We start from the raw sequence: 22557 nt of genomic DNA, 5'->3' as shown, positions 1-22557 counted from the left end.
TAGACAGGAAAATGAATACTAAGAGAAGTGAAGTAACTTGTAGATCATGTAGTAGGAGACAGAAACAGGCTTAAACCAGGTTGTCTGATGTAAAACCCCTGCTCCTTTAGCTAGGCGTGGTGACGCACACCTGTCCTTCCAGCTACCTGGGAGGTTGAGCAGGGAGGATCACTTGAGCCTGAGAAAGTGGAGGCTGCAGTGAACCATGATAGTGCCACTGCACTCCAGCCTGGGCAACAGAGACCCTGTCTCAAACAAACAAACAAGCAAACAAACAACAACAAAACACAAAAAAACCACCTATGCTCCTAAATACTGTGTCCTAGGGATTTCTTAACTAATTGCCTTCCTTAAAAAAAAAAATCATAATACATCATTTATAGAAAAGAAAACAGAAATTTCACTTTCTCTCTGTCTCTAAAAGGTCAATTAATTTCTACAGATTTTTCTTCACATTTTCCTTTGAGGGTACAAATTATATCTAATGAATCTTTTTGTCCCTTTCATTGCATTGTACAATATTCACTGAGTACATATATATTAAATGAATGGAAATACAAGTTTCACCTGACTTAGATTCATGAAGTAAGAAGAATATGCATGGAAATTTTATGAATTATTTAAAATTATGTTAGTTGCAAGAGACATAAACCTATAAACCTGATTCAAACAAGTTTAAGGGGGAAAAAATGAACATTATTTCTCGAATAGTTGAAGTTCTCATCTTCAGGGTGGCTGGATCCAGGTACTGTTCAAATACATCACTAGCTTTGGTCGATATCTTTCTTTAGTTGGTGGGGTTTGTCATAAGAATCCCCCCAGTAGCTCCAGACTGACATCCTCTTAGATTCATTTCCAGGAAAAAAGAGCTTCTTTATTCCAGTCATTCCAGTATGATTCTTTGAATTGCATCTCTCTGGTCTGCCTGGAATCGCATGCTCATTTGGAGCCAAACTCTGGCCAACAGGAAAGGCTGTGATGTCTGGCTGGGTCTGAGTCATAGGTCCACCCTTCAAGAGAGAGGTTGGAAGTTTGCGGGTGAGGATGAGGGTCCTCCCAAAACCATTCGAACTGAGAGGAGGAGAGGGGTGGATTCCCTGCAGCCACCCCTCCCACCCCCATGGCCAAATCCAGCCTCTTCTAATGGTAAAGGGAGGAATATGTGCTGGGCAGGCAAAAACAACAGATGTCCATTGCATTTGGCCTCAGCAAAATAAGATTCTGGTTTGTCACAAAGAATGCAGTTTTCATATAAATATCTTTGTGTCTGGAGATAAGAATATTTCCACAACAGTAAGTTCTATAGTTAACTATTCAATCACCAGGTGTTATTTCACAAGAGTTGCTTTGTGATTTTAACTGAAATTGAATAACCTACCCAAGACATAACATTTTAAGGGCATCTGACTTCACAAAATGAAAACAAAGATTAGCAATGTCATCTGGCCTACTGTGAGGAATTTCTAAAGCTATATACTCTGTGATTAAAAAAAAAAAAAGATCATCTCTAACTCCAGTGTAACTTCTGTGCAAAGAATAAGTGACTTATCTTAGAGCAGAGTAAGAAAACTAGCCCTCATTATCTGAAATCTATTTGGTTCCTGAATTCAGAGAGTGTGAGTTATCACAGAGTGGGACACCTGTATTGGTTTTAGAGTAATCATCCTCTATACTCTGATAGGAAAACTTTTACTTTTTTGGTGTATCCTCATAAACACCAATGACATACACAATTATGTAAATGTAACATTTAACAAAATAAGAACAAAATTCTATCTGTTGAAGATGAACTATAGCATTCTCAAGATGTCTGACAGAGTTAGTTTTGTCTATAAGTAAAGTGAAAGCAGAGAAAAAGAATAACTAGCTGCCTAATGGTAACTGTTAGGCAAATACGTTGTCATTGTTAGCACTGAGTCTGTGGAGCCAATGTTAGGATGCCCCTGGGTGAAACATGTCTAGACATTTCTTAAAGAATAACTGCATCTCATAACAAAACAGAGCAAAATTATATTGGGGCTTTTCTTTAATTTTGTTTTCTCCCTCTCCCCGTTTTGTTTTTGGCTTCTAGAGAGAGATTAATGAAGGAAGGAATGATAAGAAATTGTCCGAGGAGACTGATGAACATAAGTATTTCAAGATCAAGAGAGGGCAAAGTAAGATGCAATTAACTAATTGAACACCTACTATGTGCATGGCGTTTTGCAATAAAAACTTCTTATCTTGAAATAATTTTAGACTTATGAAAGAGTTGCACAGATAGTCTAGGATGCCTATATGTTCTTTATCCAGCTTCTCCTTATGTTAACATTTTACATAACTATGGAATATTTGTTAAAATTGAGATATAGACCTTGGAACAGTATTACTAATGAAAGTACAGGCTTTATTTGGATTGTATTGATTTTCACTGTTGTTTCTTTTATTCTAGTCCAGGATCCAATAGAAGATCTATAATGCATTTAGTACAATTCTTTTGAATACACACATATATGTACTTTAGGCTACATTGCCTTCATACAAATTAAACACCAGTTATTGAAAAGTAATTAAGATTCTCAGTGGCAGAATCTCTGATGTCAACTGCTGTAATTTTCTTATTTCTACTTTTTACTTATGAATGCGCAAATTTAAAAATTATATTGGGGATATTTTTGCCTAAATATCTTTACTAATTAAAGCACTTTACATTCAGACATTAAAAAGTGACCCCTTTAAAGAGTGCAATATAGCTAGCTTCGAAACCTATGTAGATCCAGTCAGGAAGTTCAATATAATACTATAAGCAAACTACATATGTATATGTATATGTGTGTGTGTGTGTGTGTGTGTGTGTGTGTATACATATATTTTTGAGACAGGAGTCTCACTGTGTTGCTCAGGCTGGAGTGCAGTAGTGCAATTTTGGCTCACTGCAACCTCCATCTCTCAGGCTCAAGCAATCCTCCCACTTCAGTCTCAGTCTCCCAAGTAGCTGGGACCATAGGTGTGTGCCACCACATGAGGCAACTTTTTCGTATTTTCGGTAGAGACAGGGTTCCACCACGTTGCCCAGGCTGGTCTCGAACTTCTGAGTTCAGGCAGTCTGTGTGCCTCGGCCTCCCAAAGTGCTGGGATTACAAGCGTACGCCACCGTGCCCAGCTGAAACTACTAATATTTGATTAATTAAAAAAACAGACATTTCTTTTCCAAGATTCTGAACTAATAAATGAGAAGTGGTTAAGCAAATTTTGTGGTGATTTGTTGCCTTGCATCTATTATTCGTTTTTGATTATCTCAATTTTCTTTTGAGGAATTAGCTCTTCACCTGGCAAATATTCTTGGTGGAAGTACAATTCCTTGTATTGGCTTTACGCTGCAGCAAGTGAGGATTCACCTTCTCCTTCCCCCAACCTCAAGAGAGCCCACGAATAGGTGCAAGACCTAAGCTCAACCAGCAAAAAATCATTTCCCAGAACTTTGGGTCCTGAGCAGATACTATGAGAATGAAAAGACCAGCCAGAAATCAGCAGCCAGCTCACTAGACCACTCCTACTACTACACTCTAGTTCCTACTGCCCAGTCCTCTCTTCCTGCCCAATTTTAAGCCCAGGTTTCTTCGCAGCCCGTAAATTCTGTGAGTTATCGATTTCAGTTTCCTTCGAGTGAATTCTCTTTAACTTAACGTAACAGAATTGGTTTCTGTTGCTTGCAACCATGTGCTCTAAATGGAAAAAACAAACAAACAAACAAAAAACAAACAAACAAAAACCCCACCCCAAACCAAGGTATCCTCCCTAAGCATTGCCAATTCCTTAAATGTTTATAATCCTTTAGGGGTCTTCAAAACAATTTCTTATCCAGTCTTTCTTTTTCTGCTTAAAACTCTGAATATCAGCTTCTAGCTCTATGGTCCTGGAACCCAGAACCTCCCATTTGGTCATATTAATTGCACTTAGTTTTTGCTGTCTGACTTCTTCCCTGGATGATACCCTTTATGTAGGTAGGGCCTCTGCCAGAAGCATCTGGTGCTATTTTGGACACATACCAGGCACCCAAGAGATGAAAGGGAGAGAAATGCATGATTATGAAAAACATTTTTTCGCTGTGTCTCAGTCTATTCCAGCTGCTGTAAGAAAATACTATAAACCAGGTGGCTTATAAATAGGAAATATTTGTTTTTCACAGTTCTGGAGGCTGGGAAGTCCAAGACCAAGGCCCCAGCAGATTTGGTGTCTGGTGAGGGCCCACTACCTTGTTTACAGATCACTGTCTTTTCATTGCACCCTTCCATGGCAGAAGGGGCAAGGCATCTCTCTGTTGTCTCTTTCATAAGAGCACTAATCACATTTATGAGGGATGTACCTTTATGAGCTAATCACCTTCCAAAGGCCCCACCTCCTAATACTATCACTTGGGGGTTATGATTTTGACATATAAATTTTGGAGAAACACAAATATTCAGTCTGTAGCATCTAAAACATATAAATTTTGGAGAAACACAAATATTCAGTTTTCACTACCATTCAGCAGAAGTCACATTTTTACCTTTGTGATAGTTATGTTAACTTCTAGTGAAGAGCCCACATTAACAAAAATAGATGCAACTTCACCAGATATTGAAGAAAATCCCTTTCAAGGTATCCAAAACATTGTCAACACATTGTTGTCATGTAGATTGGAAAGGGGGCTACTTCACCAAATAGCCCTATCTTATTACTTGGCCTAGGATGCTTTTGAAAGAAACTATTTCCATATGCTATGCTGAATCTTGTGATAGAGCATTACAACCCTTAAAGGAGACATTATTTTTCTTCAGTGTTAAGATATATTCAGAATCGTAGGCTTAGAAGTAAGGGAAAAATTACGGTGGACCAAAGACACAACAACACTGTTTAGCAAATGAGGGTGATGTTTACAACAGGACTAAATGTGACAGCTTTCAAAGCATTATGTATATTTCTAGGCATATACATGTATAGCTCTGACAGCATGTCAGTTGTAATTTTTGTAATAATGTGGATATAATTTATTAGAATTCAAATACAGAATAAACGGAGCACATGCTTTGGCCCAAAGTACTAATTTGTCTATTGCTGACAGTTTTGTATGTGTTTTAAGCAGAAATAAAGACATTAAAATTGAATAAACGTTTTCCTCTTGCTAACCATGCCCTCTCAGGGTTAAGAACAAGCAAATGGAATAGTGTGGAATCCTTGCAAAAGTAACCACAAATAAGACAACCACGAAGGAGAGGTGGGTTTCAGCTTTCCTGGTTGCCTGCCACAGAGGTTTGCTCATGTGTGATTGATTGCCCTGGTGAGTAATACCAGTTGGCAGACATTAGTAACACTTTGTCTTACTTTTGGTACAGTTGTTAGCTTTTCTATGTTTAGCATGTTTTCATATTTTAATAAGAATTCTGAAGCTGTGGGTATATATATATATATATTCAGCATTAGCCTGAAACTTGACACTTTTGATTCTGGGGTAATTTATAGCTTCATCTGTATTTGACATAACTACAAGATGCTTTCAACATATGGAATTATGCTTGTAAAATTTAACCTTATTACATTCCTTTTCCAGCCCCTGTGCATTTTTTATACACACTTACTTTGCATTTTAAACATTTTGATTATATTGTTACTGAGGCTGGCATGGCTTTGCAGGAGGCAAGGAAGATGGGGAAAAACCAGGGGATATGTGGAGTTTTGTGTGTGTGTGTGTGTGTTTTTTTTTGACAATTGACCAGGAGGCTCCATTTCATTTTTTAACTGAGATGGATGAGGTACCAGCCTGAAATCCTTTGTGATTTCTCCAACAACATGAGTACCAGGAATGTTTTTACCCCTGCACTGAAGCATCCGATGAGGTGTTGGAAACATGTGAGCCCTTCCAGTGTTTTTGTGGTGCACTTGCTCCCTTCTGGGAGTTGGAACACATCCACCAGGCTAACCATGTGAAAGGCATGAGACTCCGACAATGGTGTGATGGAAATTTAAATAGGCAAGGACCTGCGCCAAGTTTGCAGAGTATTGTTTTAGGCTGACTTTAGTTCAAGCCAATGAGTGGCTTGGCTTTCATACTTGAAGGCAGAAGTTGAAAATGGTTCAGGGTTGTCTTTAAAGTTCTAGGAGTTTCCAGGTATTCAATAAGCATCCCAATCTTCATTAGAAGGTAGTTCTAAGGACTGGTTTGACCTAGGAAATGGCAAAAATACCCCTCCAGAGGGAAATAGGTCCTCCAGATGGTTTTAATTTATAATGACAAACTACAACCAAAATTGAGTGGATGATAACCCATTCTGTATTTGCTTATTTCCATTTATTGCAACAGAAAAGTACATTTTAAATGCTTGATTATGTTCTTTCTATGGAGTTCAGTTAACATTGCCTCGGGCCCATGAGTAGAGGAAACTTAGAGGTTTTTCTTAAACAAAAGAGAGGAGAGCTTGCTCCTGAAGCAGGTTTCCCAAGGTCACGGCCACTTCTAATTACAATTCTAATGAAACATAAGGAGATCTTCCCAGGAGATCATTACTTGGTAATTTTTCAACAATAGCTATACCATCTACTTCCCTATTTGGAAAATATAGAAAAATGGCCCATCAACGTCTCTACCATAGATTTCATTTTCATACTCGGTATTTCTGAATCCCTGATTAGTTCTCTGACAAGCAGCACATTTATATACAGTATGAAATATGAGCGTTATCTGTGCCTTGGTCTTAATTTAAAATTTGCATTATACAGTATTTATGTAGACCTTCCCTGCAACCTTTCAAGTGCTCAAACAAATGATTCTCCATTAAAAGAGTTTATCTTGAAATATCTGTCTGAGCATTGTAAATAGCATGTTATGGATCACGCGTTTATTTAGACAAGTGAAATACAACATCAAAAGCTATCACTGAAAAACTAGGCCAATATGGGCATTAAAAATATAGCACCATATATCTTGGGCAAGAAAGTTCTCTGGATCCCACGTGCAATGATTGGGGAATATTTAGACTCTCTAGCAAAGATTACATGTTTCTTGATTCATCTCACAGCGCAAGTCTACTTCATTTGCAAAGTGATAACCTATTACCATAACTAAACCGCCTATTGCATGGAGGCTCAGAAATAAAATAAAAAGATTAGCCAGTTATCTTATTTACATATATTGAATTGCAGTAATACAGCCCGATCTCTGCCTCTCATTTGATTCTAATTAAAGCGTAGCAGAGAAACTGCAATCCACACAAGAGCTTATTTTAATAGTCAGAGCTGGCAAAGTCCCAATATCACAATGTAGCAATTAACAGCACGGCTGTATTTGCTATTCATGGTTTGATGTAAAAACTTGTTTATTAAGATGGGCTGGAGGCGCTGGTGTGCAATAGACCTGCATGTAATTAGATTCCAATTATTTGTCTGTTTCTGATATTGTAAACTGGCACTTAGCACATCAGTTAAATTGACACACGGCGCTGCATGGTTTACTCGGTAATTAAAACATGTTCTGTTAATTAGATGATGACCACTTTATTTCAGGGCTCTTGTGTTTGGGTTTTCTAGTGTGCTCTGTTTGTATCATGAGCCACCAGACGCTCCTCTAATGAGTCCTTGTTTTGTTTCAATTACCACCTGCTGTTCAAAAGCAAAGCTTGTTTTAACTAAACAAAATTAATGCTTGTCTCTTCCTTTGTAAGAACTTAAACGTTAGACAAATTAATACGCTTATTATCGAAGTGCTAAGCTCTGGTTTTAAAGACTGCTAAGGCAATTAGAAGAAAGTTATAAAATGTTGTACAGTGCAACATAAATATTGTTTAGCATATTAAGAGGCATTACAAACAATGAAATATTTGCTGGAGTAGAAAGGGAGCATGGGGATTTAGCCTGCCCACCCCCAAATTAAATTAGCTCTTGCAACTTGCAAAGGGATCCAGAAACAAAAGATACAGGGGACTTTCTAGGAAAAGGGATTGGATGCAGTTGAACACAAAGGTGTGTGGCATGGCCATAAATAAACCTGTGAATGATACTGAACCTTCCTGAATGGTTTTAAAAACTATGCCTATGCTGCATGTTCCCTCACATGATATATGTTGTTTCCATGCTAAAGAACCAATGGCCACTGTTTCTTAAACTTTTAACCACTAACACCAGCAGGAGAGCCACTTTGCATCTTGCAAGGTTTAGGGCCCATCTAATTAACTAAACTTTTTATTCCACAGCCATCTCCACATCAGTAATTCTCCCCTGGAGCCATGAGAGAGCTGTCCATCTTTACATTTCCGCAGCCCTCCCCATCCCAACACTTCTCATTGCACACCATGACGTCGAAACCACTCCTCTTGTCCAACACTGAGAATTGTGATCATGCAATGGTAGGGAGTAAAGGATGACTACTTATTTCCCAGAATATCTTCCTCACCACATTTGGAGAAGTCATTAATGAGGCAAATAAGGTGACGTCAGGCAAATAAGCCACTGGAATATGTCTAACTAGCTCCTCTAAATAGAGTCAGGCATTTTACAATAGCACAAAAAACTCCCAGTTCATTCCCTTTCATGGGTGCCAAACCAGCCAAGTCCACTACTGAGGAGTTGTCCTATACAAGACAGCCCTATGCAAGATAACTTCAGGGTTGTTCAGCGGTACTCTTTTGTAAGTTTCAATTCAGAATTATTCAGGGTTCATTTCAATGCATATTAAAACTGACATCTGGCATCTTTAGGAAAATGCATTAATAAATCTGACTGGTGTATACACAATACACAGTTTCTTAGAAAAGTATTTTAATTCCAAGGCAAATCATGTTCTCCTGTGTGATAATTGGCTTTATTCTTACAGGTGTTCTTCTAGAATCTGAAATATCATTCACTCCAGAAATTCAACACCAGTGATGTCACAACATGGAATGCAAATCTGAGTTCATGGACATCAGCCCCCCAAGACCACAGCCCTATCAATGCAGGTGATATACCTATGTAGAAAAACGAAATGCCACACTAACTCCTGGAACTTTAATTGAAAACAAAATTTACAGTAGCTGATTTCTATACCTTAGGGGTACACTTCCAAAGCAATGGGCAGCAAGCAAGCTGTAAGACTTCTATTGATATTAATGGCAGTCGTGGAGCTAAATCACTGAGCACCGCTTGGCAAACTTATTCCTTAATGCTGCAGTTGCCTTAAATTAATATTTTACAAAGACCCAAAGTAATTAGACTGTGTCTTACTAAATGCCCCATTTACTCATTAGATATTTCAAAATGCATCTTTTGCTGCAGGCCCAGTGGGGCACATTAGCTACTCTAAAATATATAAATGACTTCAGTGGGACCTTTTTAAAATGCTGGTGCAAGGGAAGGCCACAGGCTCCTCACTGGTGACCAATTAACATTGGCCCATTAAGGTACACACTGTTAGGACTCAAGGGACATGACTTGATTATGGCTATCCAGATCCAGGAAGCAATGAGTAATTTTTTCAACCACATCTCATGTATACATTTTAAGTGGAAACCTTAATTTCTATCCTGTGGTAGATATTTGCTGTTTTTGGCCTCTCAGGGTCTATTATTCTTTGTCTGATTTCCTATTTGGGTTGTTCTTCTTGCCCATTTACTCTGGAGGAAGCTGACTACTCTCCCAGCTCAGGAGTGAGAAGGCCAAGTTGAACCCACACTTCTTGGCTATAGTGATTGGTTTAAAGATGGGCATCTTAACCATTAGATGCTCCAATTCCTGATGCCAAGAATATTTATTCACAGTTGAAGAAAGAGATGTTTTCTTTTCTGCTGAATGGGTAACAAGGGAAAAAGCTCCAGGGATTGCTGGCAGACATTTTTGACTTTTTTTTTTTTTTGAGACGGAGTCTCTGTCACCCACGCTGGAAGGCAATGGCATGATCTCTGCTCACTGCACCCTCCACCTCCCAGGTTCAAGCGATTCTCCTGCCTGAGCCTCCCTGGTAGCTGGGATTACAGGCACTCACCAGCACGCCCAGCTAATTTTTGTGTTTTTAGTAGAGACGGGGTTTCACAATGTTGGCCAGGCTGTCTTGAACTCCTGACCTCAAGTGATCTGCCCGCCTCAGCCTCCCAAAGTGCTGGGATTACAGACATAAGCCACCGCACCCGGCCTCGACTTCATCTTTTAAGCAAAGAGCTAACCCAGAGGAAGCGGAGGATCTTGGTCAAATCATCTGTGATCTGTGACTTCATGCCTGAAGTCAGCACTACGCCAGGATTTATGCAAACCATTCTCTCCTTCGTTTACCTTCACTACCCTTTTTTTTTCTCTTCCCACCTAAGCCAGGGTTTTTTCACTTGCAAGTGAAAAAATCCTGTGATACAACCTTACTTTGTATATCCCATAGTCATGTTATTTTACCCATTTGGATCCTGAAGCTCAATAGAAGAATCCTTAAGGTGGATTCTTCATTTGGAGATCCAGGATTAACCAAGCCCTGAAATCTCAAACAACATTTGTGTTGTATATGTTATGTGCATTTTTCAGGGGAGTCAAATGTTCCCCATCTCAAGAAAGTTTCAGAACCTTTCTAACTACTGTCAGGAATTCTAGAAGATCAACAGAAAGGGGTCACTAAAAGAAGAGTTTTTGTATGAAATCACTTGCCTAATAAGTGTCGATTTTACGGTTCATGCTTGAGCTCAAATATTCAAGAGAACACATAGCGGTTCACTGAAGAAACCTGCAAAGCAGTTTCACATGTTTGGTTTCTATAATCTTTAAACTGGAATTGGTTGTCTTGGGAGATAAAGAAGGTAAATTGGGGCTGTATAGGAATGCATTAAGTGGTGTTTTTTTTTTAAAGCCTAAATATTTGTTTCAGAGTTTGCTGCTTCTATGTGTGTATATTACATGATATGTAATCTTTCCCCTGACACAAGGCCACACCAAAGGATCTGCAGAAAGAAACAGGAATTTATGGCCCATGTTGTACCTGGAGAAATGTATAGTCTCAACTTCAAATGCACTTAGAAAAGGGGCTTGGCCCAAAGTTCTGTATGCAGAGAATAAAACCGGAACAAGACCCCAAATTGTTGTAATGCCATAGACGTGGAGGCCAAGTCTATCACATCATCTTCCCATCTTTTCTCAGATGTCCAGCAACATCTGTTTCATTTGGTCTAGGTGAAAATAAGTCCCGGCTACTAAATGATCTTATTACAAGAAAAAGCAAAGCGGAGCTAAACTAATTACTCACTTATACATTGGGTTCTGCACCATTTGTTGTGTGAAGTAATCAAAAGCATAGGTCTGGACCCAAATTTTGAATTAAAATCCCGGCTTTACTACTTTCTAGGCATGTGACCTTGGGTATGTGAATGTACATTTCTGTAACTTAGCTTATCATCTAAAAAGTAATAAGCTGAATTGTATGAAATGGCTTGACATTCATCCAGATGGAGAAAAAGAGCAATGTTTTATGGTTTGAACTGATATGTATATGTATTTGATTCCTATGGCTGCTGTTACAAAGTGGCTTAAGTTAGCAATTCATTCTCTCACTTCTGGAGACTAGCAGTCCAAAAATCAAGATGTCTGCAAGGGCAGCGGTTGGTCCCCAACCGTTTTGGCACCAGCGATGAGTTTTATGGAAGACAATTTTTCCACAGACTTGGGCCGCTGGATGTGGGGAGTGGTTTCAGAATGAAACTGTTCCATCTCGGGTCATCAGGCATTGGATTATCCTAAGGAGTGGGCAACCTAGTTCCCTCACACGTGCAGTTCACAATAGGGTTCGCATTCCTGTGAGAATTTAATGCAGGTGCTGATCTGATGGGGGGTGGAGCTCAGGTGGTAATGCTCACTCACTTGCAGCTCACCTCCTGCTGGGCATGTGGCCAGGTTCCTAACAGGCTGTGGACTGGTGGCAGTCTGTGACCCTGGGGCTGGGGACCTCTGTACAAGGCCATGATCCCTCTGACGGCTCCAGGGACGAACACTTCCTTGCCTCCTCCTAGGTTCTGGTGGTTGCCAGCAATCCTTGGTGTTTCTTGGTTTGTAGCTGCATCACTCCAATCCCTGCTTCCATCTTTAACATAGTGTTTCTCTGTGTGTTTCCATGTGCCTATCTCTCTCCTTATAAGGACAGCAGTCATTGGATTTAGTGCCCTCCTTAATCCACATGACTTCATCTTAACTTGATTACATTTCCAAAGACCCTAATACCAAATAAGGTCAGATTACCAGGTACCAGGGTTAGCACAGGTACATATCATTTTGGTATTTTACTTTTACGGGAGCCTTTTAATTCACCTAGAATACTCTTATCCTTTTACTCACCTGCATATTTGTTCTAATCTCAGGTAAAGCTACTTTTTCTACTAGTTGTATTTATAAAACATGTTCTCCATATTACTATAATGAAATTCCCAGTTTTTAGCCTATTTGTATATCTCTCTCTACCACTATCCCAGAAATTCTCGAAACATGTGCCTGAGAATAGCAGCCCTAGAAAGTCTCTCTTAAAAGGTTAATGAAGAAAATTGTGAAATATGTCTATTGTATATTCCCTTGTAGGAATTTTGTAATGCATATATTAAAGACTCTAGAAAGTGCTCCAAAAAAGAAACCTATCGAACTTGGGTCTAGCCTAATATTCACCTAATATTTTGCTATTTTATCCCAAGTATTTATTTGGTATTTATACTAGCTGAGGTTTGTTGAGCTTCTTGGATGTATGGGTCAAACTTTTTTCTTTTCTTTCTTTTTTTTTTTTAACTACATTTGGAAAAAAATTTAACATCATTTCTTCAAATGTTTTTCTGCCCCATTCTCTATTTTCCTTACAGGTCTCAATTGTACAATTAGATCTTTTCAGATTATCTCACAGTTCACTGATGCTCTATGTATTTAAGTCTTTCATCCTCTCCTTCTTCTGCATTTCAGTTTGAATACCTTACATTGAACTGCCTGTATTAATTCTTTATTCTTTGGTGTCCAATCTGCAACCAAGCCTCTCTTGTGAATTAAAAAAAATAACAGATATTGTATATTTTGGTGCTAGAATTTCCATTTGGTTCTTTGGAAAGTTTCCATATCTTGCCTGAAATATCTCCATTATATCTATCTTTTCCTATAAAACATTAAATGTATTTATAATTTATATAATTATAATTATTTAAAACCTTTGCTAAGTTCAATAATTGGGTCGTCTATGGTCTGTTTTTATTGTCTATGTTTTCTATTGATTATGTATCACCTTTTCTTGCTTCTCATATCTTGTAATTTTTTATTTCCTACTTGACTACATAAAATGTAAGGAGTCTAAAAGATGAAAGATTCTGAGAAAAAAGCTGTGGCTTTTCTCCATTCCTCCTTGTGGAGAATGAGAATAGAACAGTCCATTCCTCTAACCAAGTGTAGGGCTTCAAGACATCCGCTTGTAGAGACAGTGGGTATCTGCAGGAAGGAAGCCTGAAATTCTACTCCCTAGTTGGGCGCTTGATGTACACTCTTGAAGATCAGTCTGTGTGCCCTTTCAAACACGAGAAAAAGAACTGAGAAGAGACAACTAGGTGAAGAGAGGGCAACAGTGAACCAGCCTATATTGCATTACTCTTTGCAACAAGAACATACGAATTCTGTGAGGATTAAGTGGACTAGGCTTGTACTGTATTGCCAGCTCTCCACTCTAAAGGGCTGCCTGCCAAGAGACTTGGGTTGGAGACTGGGAGTGGCATCTGGAGGGAGACTGGGGTATCAGAAGAGCTTAAGCCACATTGGAGAATTCTGAGTGAAGAAGAAGCCTGCAGGGCTTTCTGGAGAACTCAGACATGAGCTTCACTGTATCATTAAGGGATAGGAAAGGAAACATGGATAGGAAAGGAAACACTTGAAAGTAATGGTTGTGCTGCTTCAGGATAGTACAACCTCATCAGGGTTTGGAATGCTTAATACACTGGTTAAAAAATGAAGTTTCTTCTTTTGTTATCAGGTATAATAAGCCAGGGCTTGGGTATATCTTTCCTTCTACTTCATTGTAGCCTGGCACAGTGCCTAACACATAAGTTCATTGTGTTTAATACGTATATTTGTAATAAATGAACAAATGAATTAGAGTGTCCCCACTTCACCCTATACCTTCACTTCACTTTTTTTTCTCCCTAGCATTCATCAAATATGACACATTGTATATTTACTTATACATTTGGTTACTTCCTGTCTTCCCGATAGAAGCATTATAAAAGATGGGTGGGGCGTATATTTTTTTTGTATACTGTGTGTCCCGGGGCTTAGTGCAGTGACTGGCATCCAGTACATGCTCAAACATTTTTTGCATGAATAATTTTGTTGTATGCCACACACACAACATAGAATATAAAAAGGTTGGGGGCACCTAAAAAGACAGAGTCATGGCAAACATGATGTGTATTTTAGTAGCCCAGATAAAACTGAGGCAGAGGAGAATTTTTGTGGTAAAGTAATTTTTGAAAATAAATTGTGAAGCTACTGCACAGAACCTTTCTTCAAAAAAAATTCCCATAAGTTTTAACATATGTCTCTAAACCAGTACCTTTGCTCGAATCTTTTAACAATTGTGACATTTCAATAATTCACTCTATGCCAAGTATAAAGGAAGAAACAATTCCTGATTGAAAGGATTACAATCTAAGGAGTTAGTTGAACACCAAATATTTTAAAAACCAGTTGAAAAGACATTTGAGTACTGGCTGAGGCTTCATATAGTAATTACTGAGTCTGCTTAAGCAGATATAGTGAATATTAGCTTTGGAGAGATGGATTTCTTTTTTTTTAAAGGTTTAATATGCAAAAGAAACATAATATTGAAACTAGAGGATTGTTTAATTTAATAATATTGTTGTGATATATATTTGCTCAGAATATTTCTTGACTTATAGTCCTTCTTCCGTCTTGTTCCTATGGACACTGAGACGCAAGCCAGGTAAGGAATGGCGCCTTCAGTATCTCATGACTGTCAGACTGATCTGGCTTCAGAGTGTTCGTAAACAGGGTGGTGGCTGGCCTCTATCAGGGTCACTGTCAGTTGCAACATGGACAATGAAGCCTGTCTGTGAATGTCTGTCTGCTGGAGAGAAAATAATAATAATAAAAAAGAGGTGTTAGTCTCTTGCCTTATGACCCTGAACTTTATGTAGCAAATATTTCTACATTCATGTAAGCAACAGGCAGTGGGACAATTGGGAATCTAGCTCTGCTTCTCTTTGTCATTGTCTAATTAAGCTGCAGCCAAGCTAAACATACCAACCTTCATCCCTGCTAGATAAAAAGCGGGACCAGGCAGGAGCACAAGTCACAACACTATATTCCTTTTAGTCAAAGTTAGTGGATAGTGGAAGAAACTTCTTTGAGATTTTGCTTGATATTCCTTGGATGCTTAATGATAAGCCTGAAGGTAATGCTGGGACTTGAGGAACACCTATTTTAATAACCACACTTCCTAAAAACATGCGCTCTGACGTCAACAAGGTGTTGTTTCACCACGCAGGAAATTAACCAGAAAAAGAATTTGCAAGTGGCAATTTCTACAGTAATAGATTTTGATGAATATTTTTTCCAAAATGTTCTGCTGATGCTTGACATCGTAATGAATCATGCCAGATTACATCAATCATGTTGTGTCGCTTAAAAAACAACAATCCCCAAACCACAATGTGACTGTTAAAGATGCAGTTGTAATGGGCCATAGTTAAGAAGTGTCTATTTTTAAAAAGAAAAAGATACTGCAAATACTTCATATTTTGTGCCCATTTGCCAAATTAAGAAAGGCTTTTAAACTTTATCTGAAAGGCAGGTTTAGAGAACAGTTTCATATTTATTTTTTTAACATGTGATATATTTGTTTCACCTACAAATATTTTAAACCATATATGCGACAAACTTACAAACTCGAATTGATTGGAGCCATTTTGAAAACACGATTCACTTCTTTCTAACTTGAACACAGTTCTTAGTTTATGGGACAAGTAGAAACATTCCCATGTAGAAACTAGGTTGTATTAAATAATGGTCTGCTTGGAGTAAGATATAGATGAAAAATGGGAATATAAAATTATTCTGAAGGTTTTGATACTGCCCATAATGTTTCCAAGGAAGATCTGTTACTTTGACCCATTAAGTAAATTTCTATAAGATGTCAATGCTCTCAGAAACGAGGAGCATTTCCTCCTGTCTTTCCTTCCATTGTTATTTATCACTGTTTTCTCTTTTCTTGCCCCTAGAAGAAATGGAATAGCATCTACCATGTTACATATTTTTTGAGATATAAAAATTGCTCCTTTGTTTTTGCTTCTCTAAAACAATTGTTCTCAAACTGTTTTAGCCCAAGAACTCTCTCTTCAATTACAATTTTAATATATAAAACAGATCAAAACTGCTCAGGTTGAAGGGGGTATAGGTGGTCCTCAAATCCTTGTTAAAGGGAATATGTTATTGACCCAGTTCGGTCTACAAAGAATACCTAAAGTGTGGTGTGATACATATTGCTTTATCTGCCTTTGTTTATTCAGATTTGATTCCTAATATTAGTAAATTTTGTTACTCTTTTCTGTTCCCCTCCCACATATTTATACGTGGAGCCTCAACCTGAAAGTCTTTCACAAAATTCTGCTGAAATGCTGCTGCAAGAAAATGAATGCTGTAGATGAACCATCTGATTAAGTTTACCGTGACTGGTCAACTTTTTGTATTGCAACAATATTTCTTAATACCTTTGGGGACATGAATATCTCCACTGGTATTTTCTGGTTTCCAAAATTTGTGGTTAGATGAAAACTTGTGGAAATTTATTACAAATTCTTTTTCTATGTTTTTAAAACTCTAAGCTGATACATCAAATTCTTGGATTTTATACATGGTGCAATCATGCTAATATATGCAGGAGGGAGAATAGGAAAAAAGGACAGCGATCAATGTGTGTTAATTTGACACATAAGAAAGTCTGCACACATAAAGAAGGAGAACTTTTGGGTAGTGGGGTTGGATATGAAATCTGTAGTCAGCTGGCCTGGAGTTCAAATCCTTACACTAATTCCTAGTTGTAGAAATTTGACAAACAATTATCTTTCCCAAAGTCTCAGTTTTTTTGTGTGTAAAATGAAAATAGTAGAAGTAGCCAGCCAGATTTATTGTGAGGAGAAAATGACATAGTGCACATAAGACATTCATTCTTTCATTCATTCATTCATTCATTTAGAGACAGAGTCTCTCTCTGCCACCCAGGATGGAGTGCAGTGGCATGACCTTGGCTCACTGCAACCTCTGCCTCCCAGGTTCCAGCAATTCTTCTGCCTCAGCCTCCTGAGTAGCTAGAATTACAGGCGCCCATCACACTCCCGGCTAATTTTCATATTTTTAGTAAAGATGGGGTTTCACCATGTTGGCCAGGCTGGTCTCAAACTTCTGACTTCAGGTGATCTGCCCATCTTGGCCTCCCAAAGTGTTGGGATTACATGCATGAACCACTGCACCTGGCCACATAAGACATTTAACACGTAGGCCTCACTTTCAGCCAATCTTCACATGCCAACTATATTGTATACTCTATTTGGGAAAAAAATTGTTCACTGTAGTTTTTGCATGTCACTTTAGATTTTTCATGGTTTGGGGATATAACTAAATTTTTTTTCTAACCTTTCTTAAGATGAAAAAAATCAATCTTAATCATAGACTTTACTAAGAGGATCAAAAGGTACTCTACAAATAAGTATTAATATTCTCATTCATGACTTGTAGAAATATAGACAGTAGTATGACTGCAAGTCACGGTTGAGAAAATACCTTATTCTTTATCCCTCTCTCTCGAACCACTAGAAAATATTTACTCTATAAAAGAACTCTCCCTTGTTATTGGATCTCTTGCAGCTTTGACCTTTGGGCATTGGCTGGTACATTTTTGGATCATCTTCAAATGACTGGGATAAATTCTGGCTCAAAATTGAAAGAGAGATCAGAAATCCTTCATGGTGAATTGTGGCTTGGGGCCCTTTTAAAACTTCTCAAAGAACATCACAAACAATTTATCACCCTCTCTCAATTGCTGGCTTCATGAAAATTGGTGGTGTTTTGAGTGGATAGAGGCTCATGATTTACAAAGAGCTGTTTCCACTACCCAAGTTTTGCAACATGTGAGAGCAAGTCACAAGGGAAGGAAAGAGAACGTGAACTGCTTTGATGACTGTTGGCCATTGCCAAGGAAACTGCTCCCTTGGTAACCGTGGTCAGTACATCTGTCTAGTTGCATTTCTAAGGCTTGCATAGCTACTACCATGGAAAATGCATTTTAAAACAAACACATAGGAAAAAACAATTAAAACACAAATAAAAAATAATGGAGTTGATAAAAAAATTCTTTGCTTTTATGGCAAAGTTGTTAGGATGGGTTACGATGTTCAGCAGAACATGTTTAGGGGTGTTACCCCATAAATGGAAACCAAAATGTCCCCAGTGTAAGCCAGCCTGTAAAATAAAACAAATCCAAATCATTGGGTTTATTAATCGCAAGACACGTTAATTTTAAGACATCACAAGAGTATTTGTGGGGAGCTTATTTCAAACGTTGAGCACTCCCAAGTAAATTAAGCTCAAGTTTGCATAACTTTATCTTAAAGAGAGATGTGGGCAGGAGAAAAGGAGATCAAGGTAAAGGCCAGTTTCGAGAAAGGATAGAATGTTTAAGATCTAGCAGAAGCTGAAAAAAGCCAGCTCTGATATAAAAATCTAAGACAGTAGGAAAACATGATTCTATTTATGAATGTTTGATTTAATCACAGTTCTTCAGGAATGCAATAACACATTACCTGAGGAATGCCTGTGTTCAACTGCCATTGTCTTTGAGTGGCTAGATGAAGTTAACATTTGAACTTGCAAAGTTTAACTAAAAATAAAAACATAAAGATTTTAATATATGTTACCTACATGAATTTCATGGGAAGTTTGTTGTTTCCACAAAAATAATTTGTGAATTACAATTAAGATGGTGAATGAAACATTTGTTGAAATCATAATTCAAAGAGTTTATACCAAGAAGGAAGGAGTGTCCTTTACAAGTAAACAAACACCTATATTAACATAAAAAGCTAAAGACATGTAATGGTAGTTATATTTTATATTCAGAAAACACCAGACCAATTAAGGAACAGAGGTAAGCTGTTGGGTTATATTTTCAGATGCATCTTAAACCACAGATTGTATTTAACAAATTCTTGATGTACTTTTTTTTTTTTTTTTTTTTAAAGCACTTTAACATTGCTGCTGACCAGGCAGTGGTTGTGAGAGAGTTATCACCTGTGCTTGCCCAGGAACGCTCACTGCAGCAGTGAGTGTCAGCAGTTTGGAAGAAAGTCTTGGAGATAATAATTTAAGGATGCTAATATTCAAATAGTGCAGAACTTAAGAATATATTGAAAAACACAAATATCAACAACTGTGTAAAAAATGAATTTGGATGGGTTAAACTATAAATATGCAGAAATTTTAGGTATTTTAACCAATTTATTTTACTTATTTTTTTGTGTTTTCACAAGCGTGAAATATGATACAAATATGTGACAAAGTTTAAAACTGTTATTTTGATAAGTATAGAATAAAAATTCTAGGTGATAAGAAAGCATTACGTTGTAGTTTAAGCAGCCATATTTTTCTTTCTTAGTGGTAAGTAAAAAAAAAATAGTGTGCCTTACAATTTACAGTATCTTAGAGTCAATGAAATATGGGAGTTAGTTAAGACGTCACCTTCTGTCATCTAAGAAGTGAGGTAAAAAGAGAATGAGAGAGACAGATGGTAATAGTGACCAAGAACGATGCTACCTACTGCCCTCTCCTGCCCTGAGAATAGAAGAAAGCAATGATAATAAAAGGTATTCAATGAATTGCTGACTAGTAAAGATAAAAGCATAAAGTTGGTAAGCACTTCTCTATGGCGAGGTATGCCATGATTAAACAAATGATTCAATCAATTTCATAGACGACCTTGGTGTTTAATCTTAGTCCGCCTCTGTCACTGAATCTGAAATCCAATTTAATGTCTGCTTTGTACATCAAAGAGCAAAAATAGGTCCATGCTACATATTTTCTTGAAGGAACAACTTAAAAGAGAAAAACCTTCCCAAATATTAAGGTTGATGTTGATGCATTAAGTAGGATAACTCTAAATTTGGCAGTTCTATAGAGCAAGTTGATCTTTTCTCAGATAAATTATTCTTCAAGAATATCTTCAATGTCAAACCTCAAATGGTGTCTTACAATACTGCCAGTCAGTCATTGTATATGTTCTCTTTCAACTGATTTATCTACCAGGGCCTTTTTGTGCTTGTTGATTGAAAAGTCAATCTTGCATATATTCCGTTTTCCTGATCTGTTTGACAGAATCTTAGCGAAACATTCAAGGAGAAGATCCTGCTTCCATAGTTACATCACTCCTTTTGAGATTCCATTGCAATTCAGCAGCAGATAATACCAATTCCAACTTTATAGTGTAACTTCCATTTTGTGGAAAGCTATTTTCATTTTGGCACATTAACTAGTACAATATGAAAATGAAAAATCCTAAAGTGAATATGAAAATCTGTATACCCTCCAGCTGATTCTTCAAAGTTCATTTTTAAAATGTACTTGTTTTGAGATTCTCTGCTGTAGGAAAACTGTATTTACCAAACCATGTAGCACATTCCTAGACAGACACAATACCACTAAATCAGTCCATTTAATGTTGGCACTTTCCTTACTTGAGAGTTTGGTTTTGAGTACTGTTCTCCCTTCCTTGATGATAATATAGTTTTTGGAGTATCTAGTAACTGCTGGCAAATTTTAGTCATCTTACCTAACTGGAGCTAAACCAAAATGATGGGTAGCACTAGGAAGGCCACATTTCCCAACCTACCTTGCAACCAGATGGGATCGTACAATGATGTTTTGGCCAATAGAATGTGGACAGAGTGATATAGCCACTTCCAGGTCTCACTCTTCTCTTTCTTCGCTTGTTGGATGATAGATCTCAAGAATCTAGGGAGGATTCTGAGACTTAAGGGAGGTCTGAACAGTAGAAGTAAGGAGCCTGGGTCCATGTATGACTCTGTGGAGCAGAGTGACCCCACACTCTCAACCCAAATTTGACTGTGCCAAGGGTGAAACATCACCCTCTGTTATGTTAATCTGCTGAAATGCTGGGACTGTGTGTTTCAACAACTAGGGTTACTTAACCTGATTAATAATGATAGTGTAATAGTTAGAGAAAACCCCAACTATATTCTTTAGGAGTTCCACCAGATATTATATAGTATATAATATAGAAATATGGCCTTTGTAACATATGACAACTTAATTGAAATGTATCTGGACACTTATTCCCTCATCTCAGAAATTTTTTTTAAATTTTAATATTTTAAATTTTAATTTTCATGAATACATAGTAGTACATATTTGTGGGGTATATGCAATAATTTGATACAAGCAGAGAGTGGGTAATGATCAAATTAGGGTAATTAGAATATCCATCACCTCAAACACTTATTATTTCTTTGTGTTAGGAACATTCCAATTCTACTTCTATAGTTATTTTAAAATATACAATAAATTATTTTTAATTGTACTTGCTGTATTATGTTACTGAACATTAGATGTTATTCCTTCTATCTAACTCAAGTGTGGATCCACTGACTAACCAATCTTCATCCCCACCACCTCCTCAGTACCCTCCCTGGCCTCTCTGGTAATGGTCATTCTACTCTCTATTTCTATAAGGTCAACTTTTTTTTAGCTCCTACATTTGAGAACATGTGACAGAAAAATATGGAATGTTCCACAAATTTGCGTGTCATCCTTGTGCAGAGGCCATGCTAATCTCCGTACTGTTCCAATTTTAGTATATGTGCTTTGAACTGAGCACTCTGAAATATTTTTGAGTGTTATTTTCCAAGCATTGGACAAGTTCGGGGGATACCATAAAAAGCCAAATAGGCGTGGTTATAGTCCACAGAGCTTATAGTCCAGGAAGTAGATGTTGACCAATGGATACACATATAAATGTAAAATTATAACCATGCTCCTTTCTATGACATACAGAATCATGATGCTATCAGACATAAAAATAGAAATATTTGACTTCATTGGGGAGGCATCCATGAGGAAGGATTCCATGCTGAGAGGGGCAGATGTGTGGTTACCACATGAAAGTCAGATGGCAGGAGACAAAATGAAAGAGGGTCAGAGTGGGTGGAGCAGGCAGAGTGAAGGGAAATGGGTCAGGTGAGCCTAGATAAGAGTACAGGTTAGAGGAAGTATTTTACTCTTCACTTAGACACTAAAGAATGACATTTGCCCTTTGCCCTTTGAAAAACACTGCTCTGGCTACATTTTGGGGAATGGATTGGACATGAACATGTACCTATATTTATATGAAGGGAGTATGTGGTAATATGAGACTCACCTGTCAAGATACATGTACCTGGCTGGGTGTGGTGGCTCATGCCTGTAATACCAGTATTTTGGGAGGACAAGATGGGTGGATCACTTGAGTCCAGGAGTTCGAGACCAGCCTAAGTAACAGGGTGAAACCTTGTCTCTACAAAAAAA

At 37.7% G+C, this 22557-nt stretch overlaps 1 non-coding gene across 1 annotated transcript; it reads right to left on the bottom strand.

Moving 5' to 3' along the window:
- Positions 1 to 21768: 21768 nt before the first annotated feature.
- On the bottom strand, positions 21769 to 21871 carry LOC115934095 (U6 spliceosomal RNA). The gene has a single exon (XR_004069943.1). It is a non-coding gene; the product is annotated as a U6 spliceosomal RNA (small nuclear RNA).
- Positions 21872 to 22557: the final 686 nt, after the last annotated feature.

Source organism: Gorilla gorilla, chromosome 2, assembly GCF_029281585.2.
Source record: "Gorilla gorilla gorilla isolate KB3781 chromosome 2, NHGRI_mGorGor1-v2.1_pri, whole genome shotgun sequence".
NCBI lineage: Eukaryota > Metazoa > Chordata > Mammalia > Primates > Hominidae > Gorilla > Gorilla gorilla.
This window is presented reverse-complemented; position numbering and strand designations above follow the sequence as displayed.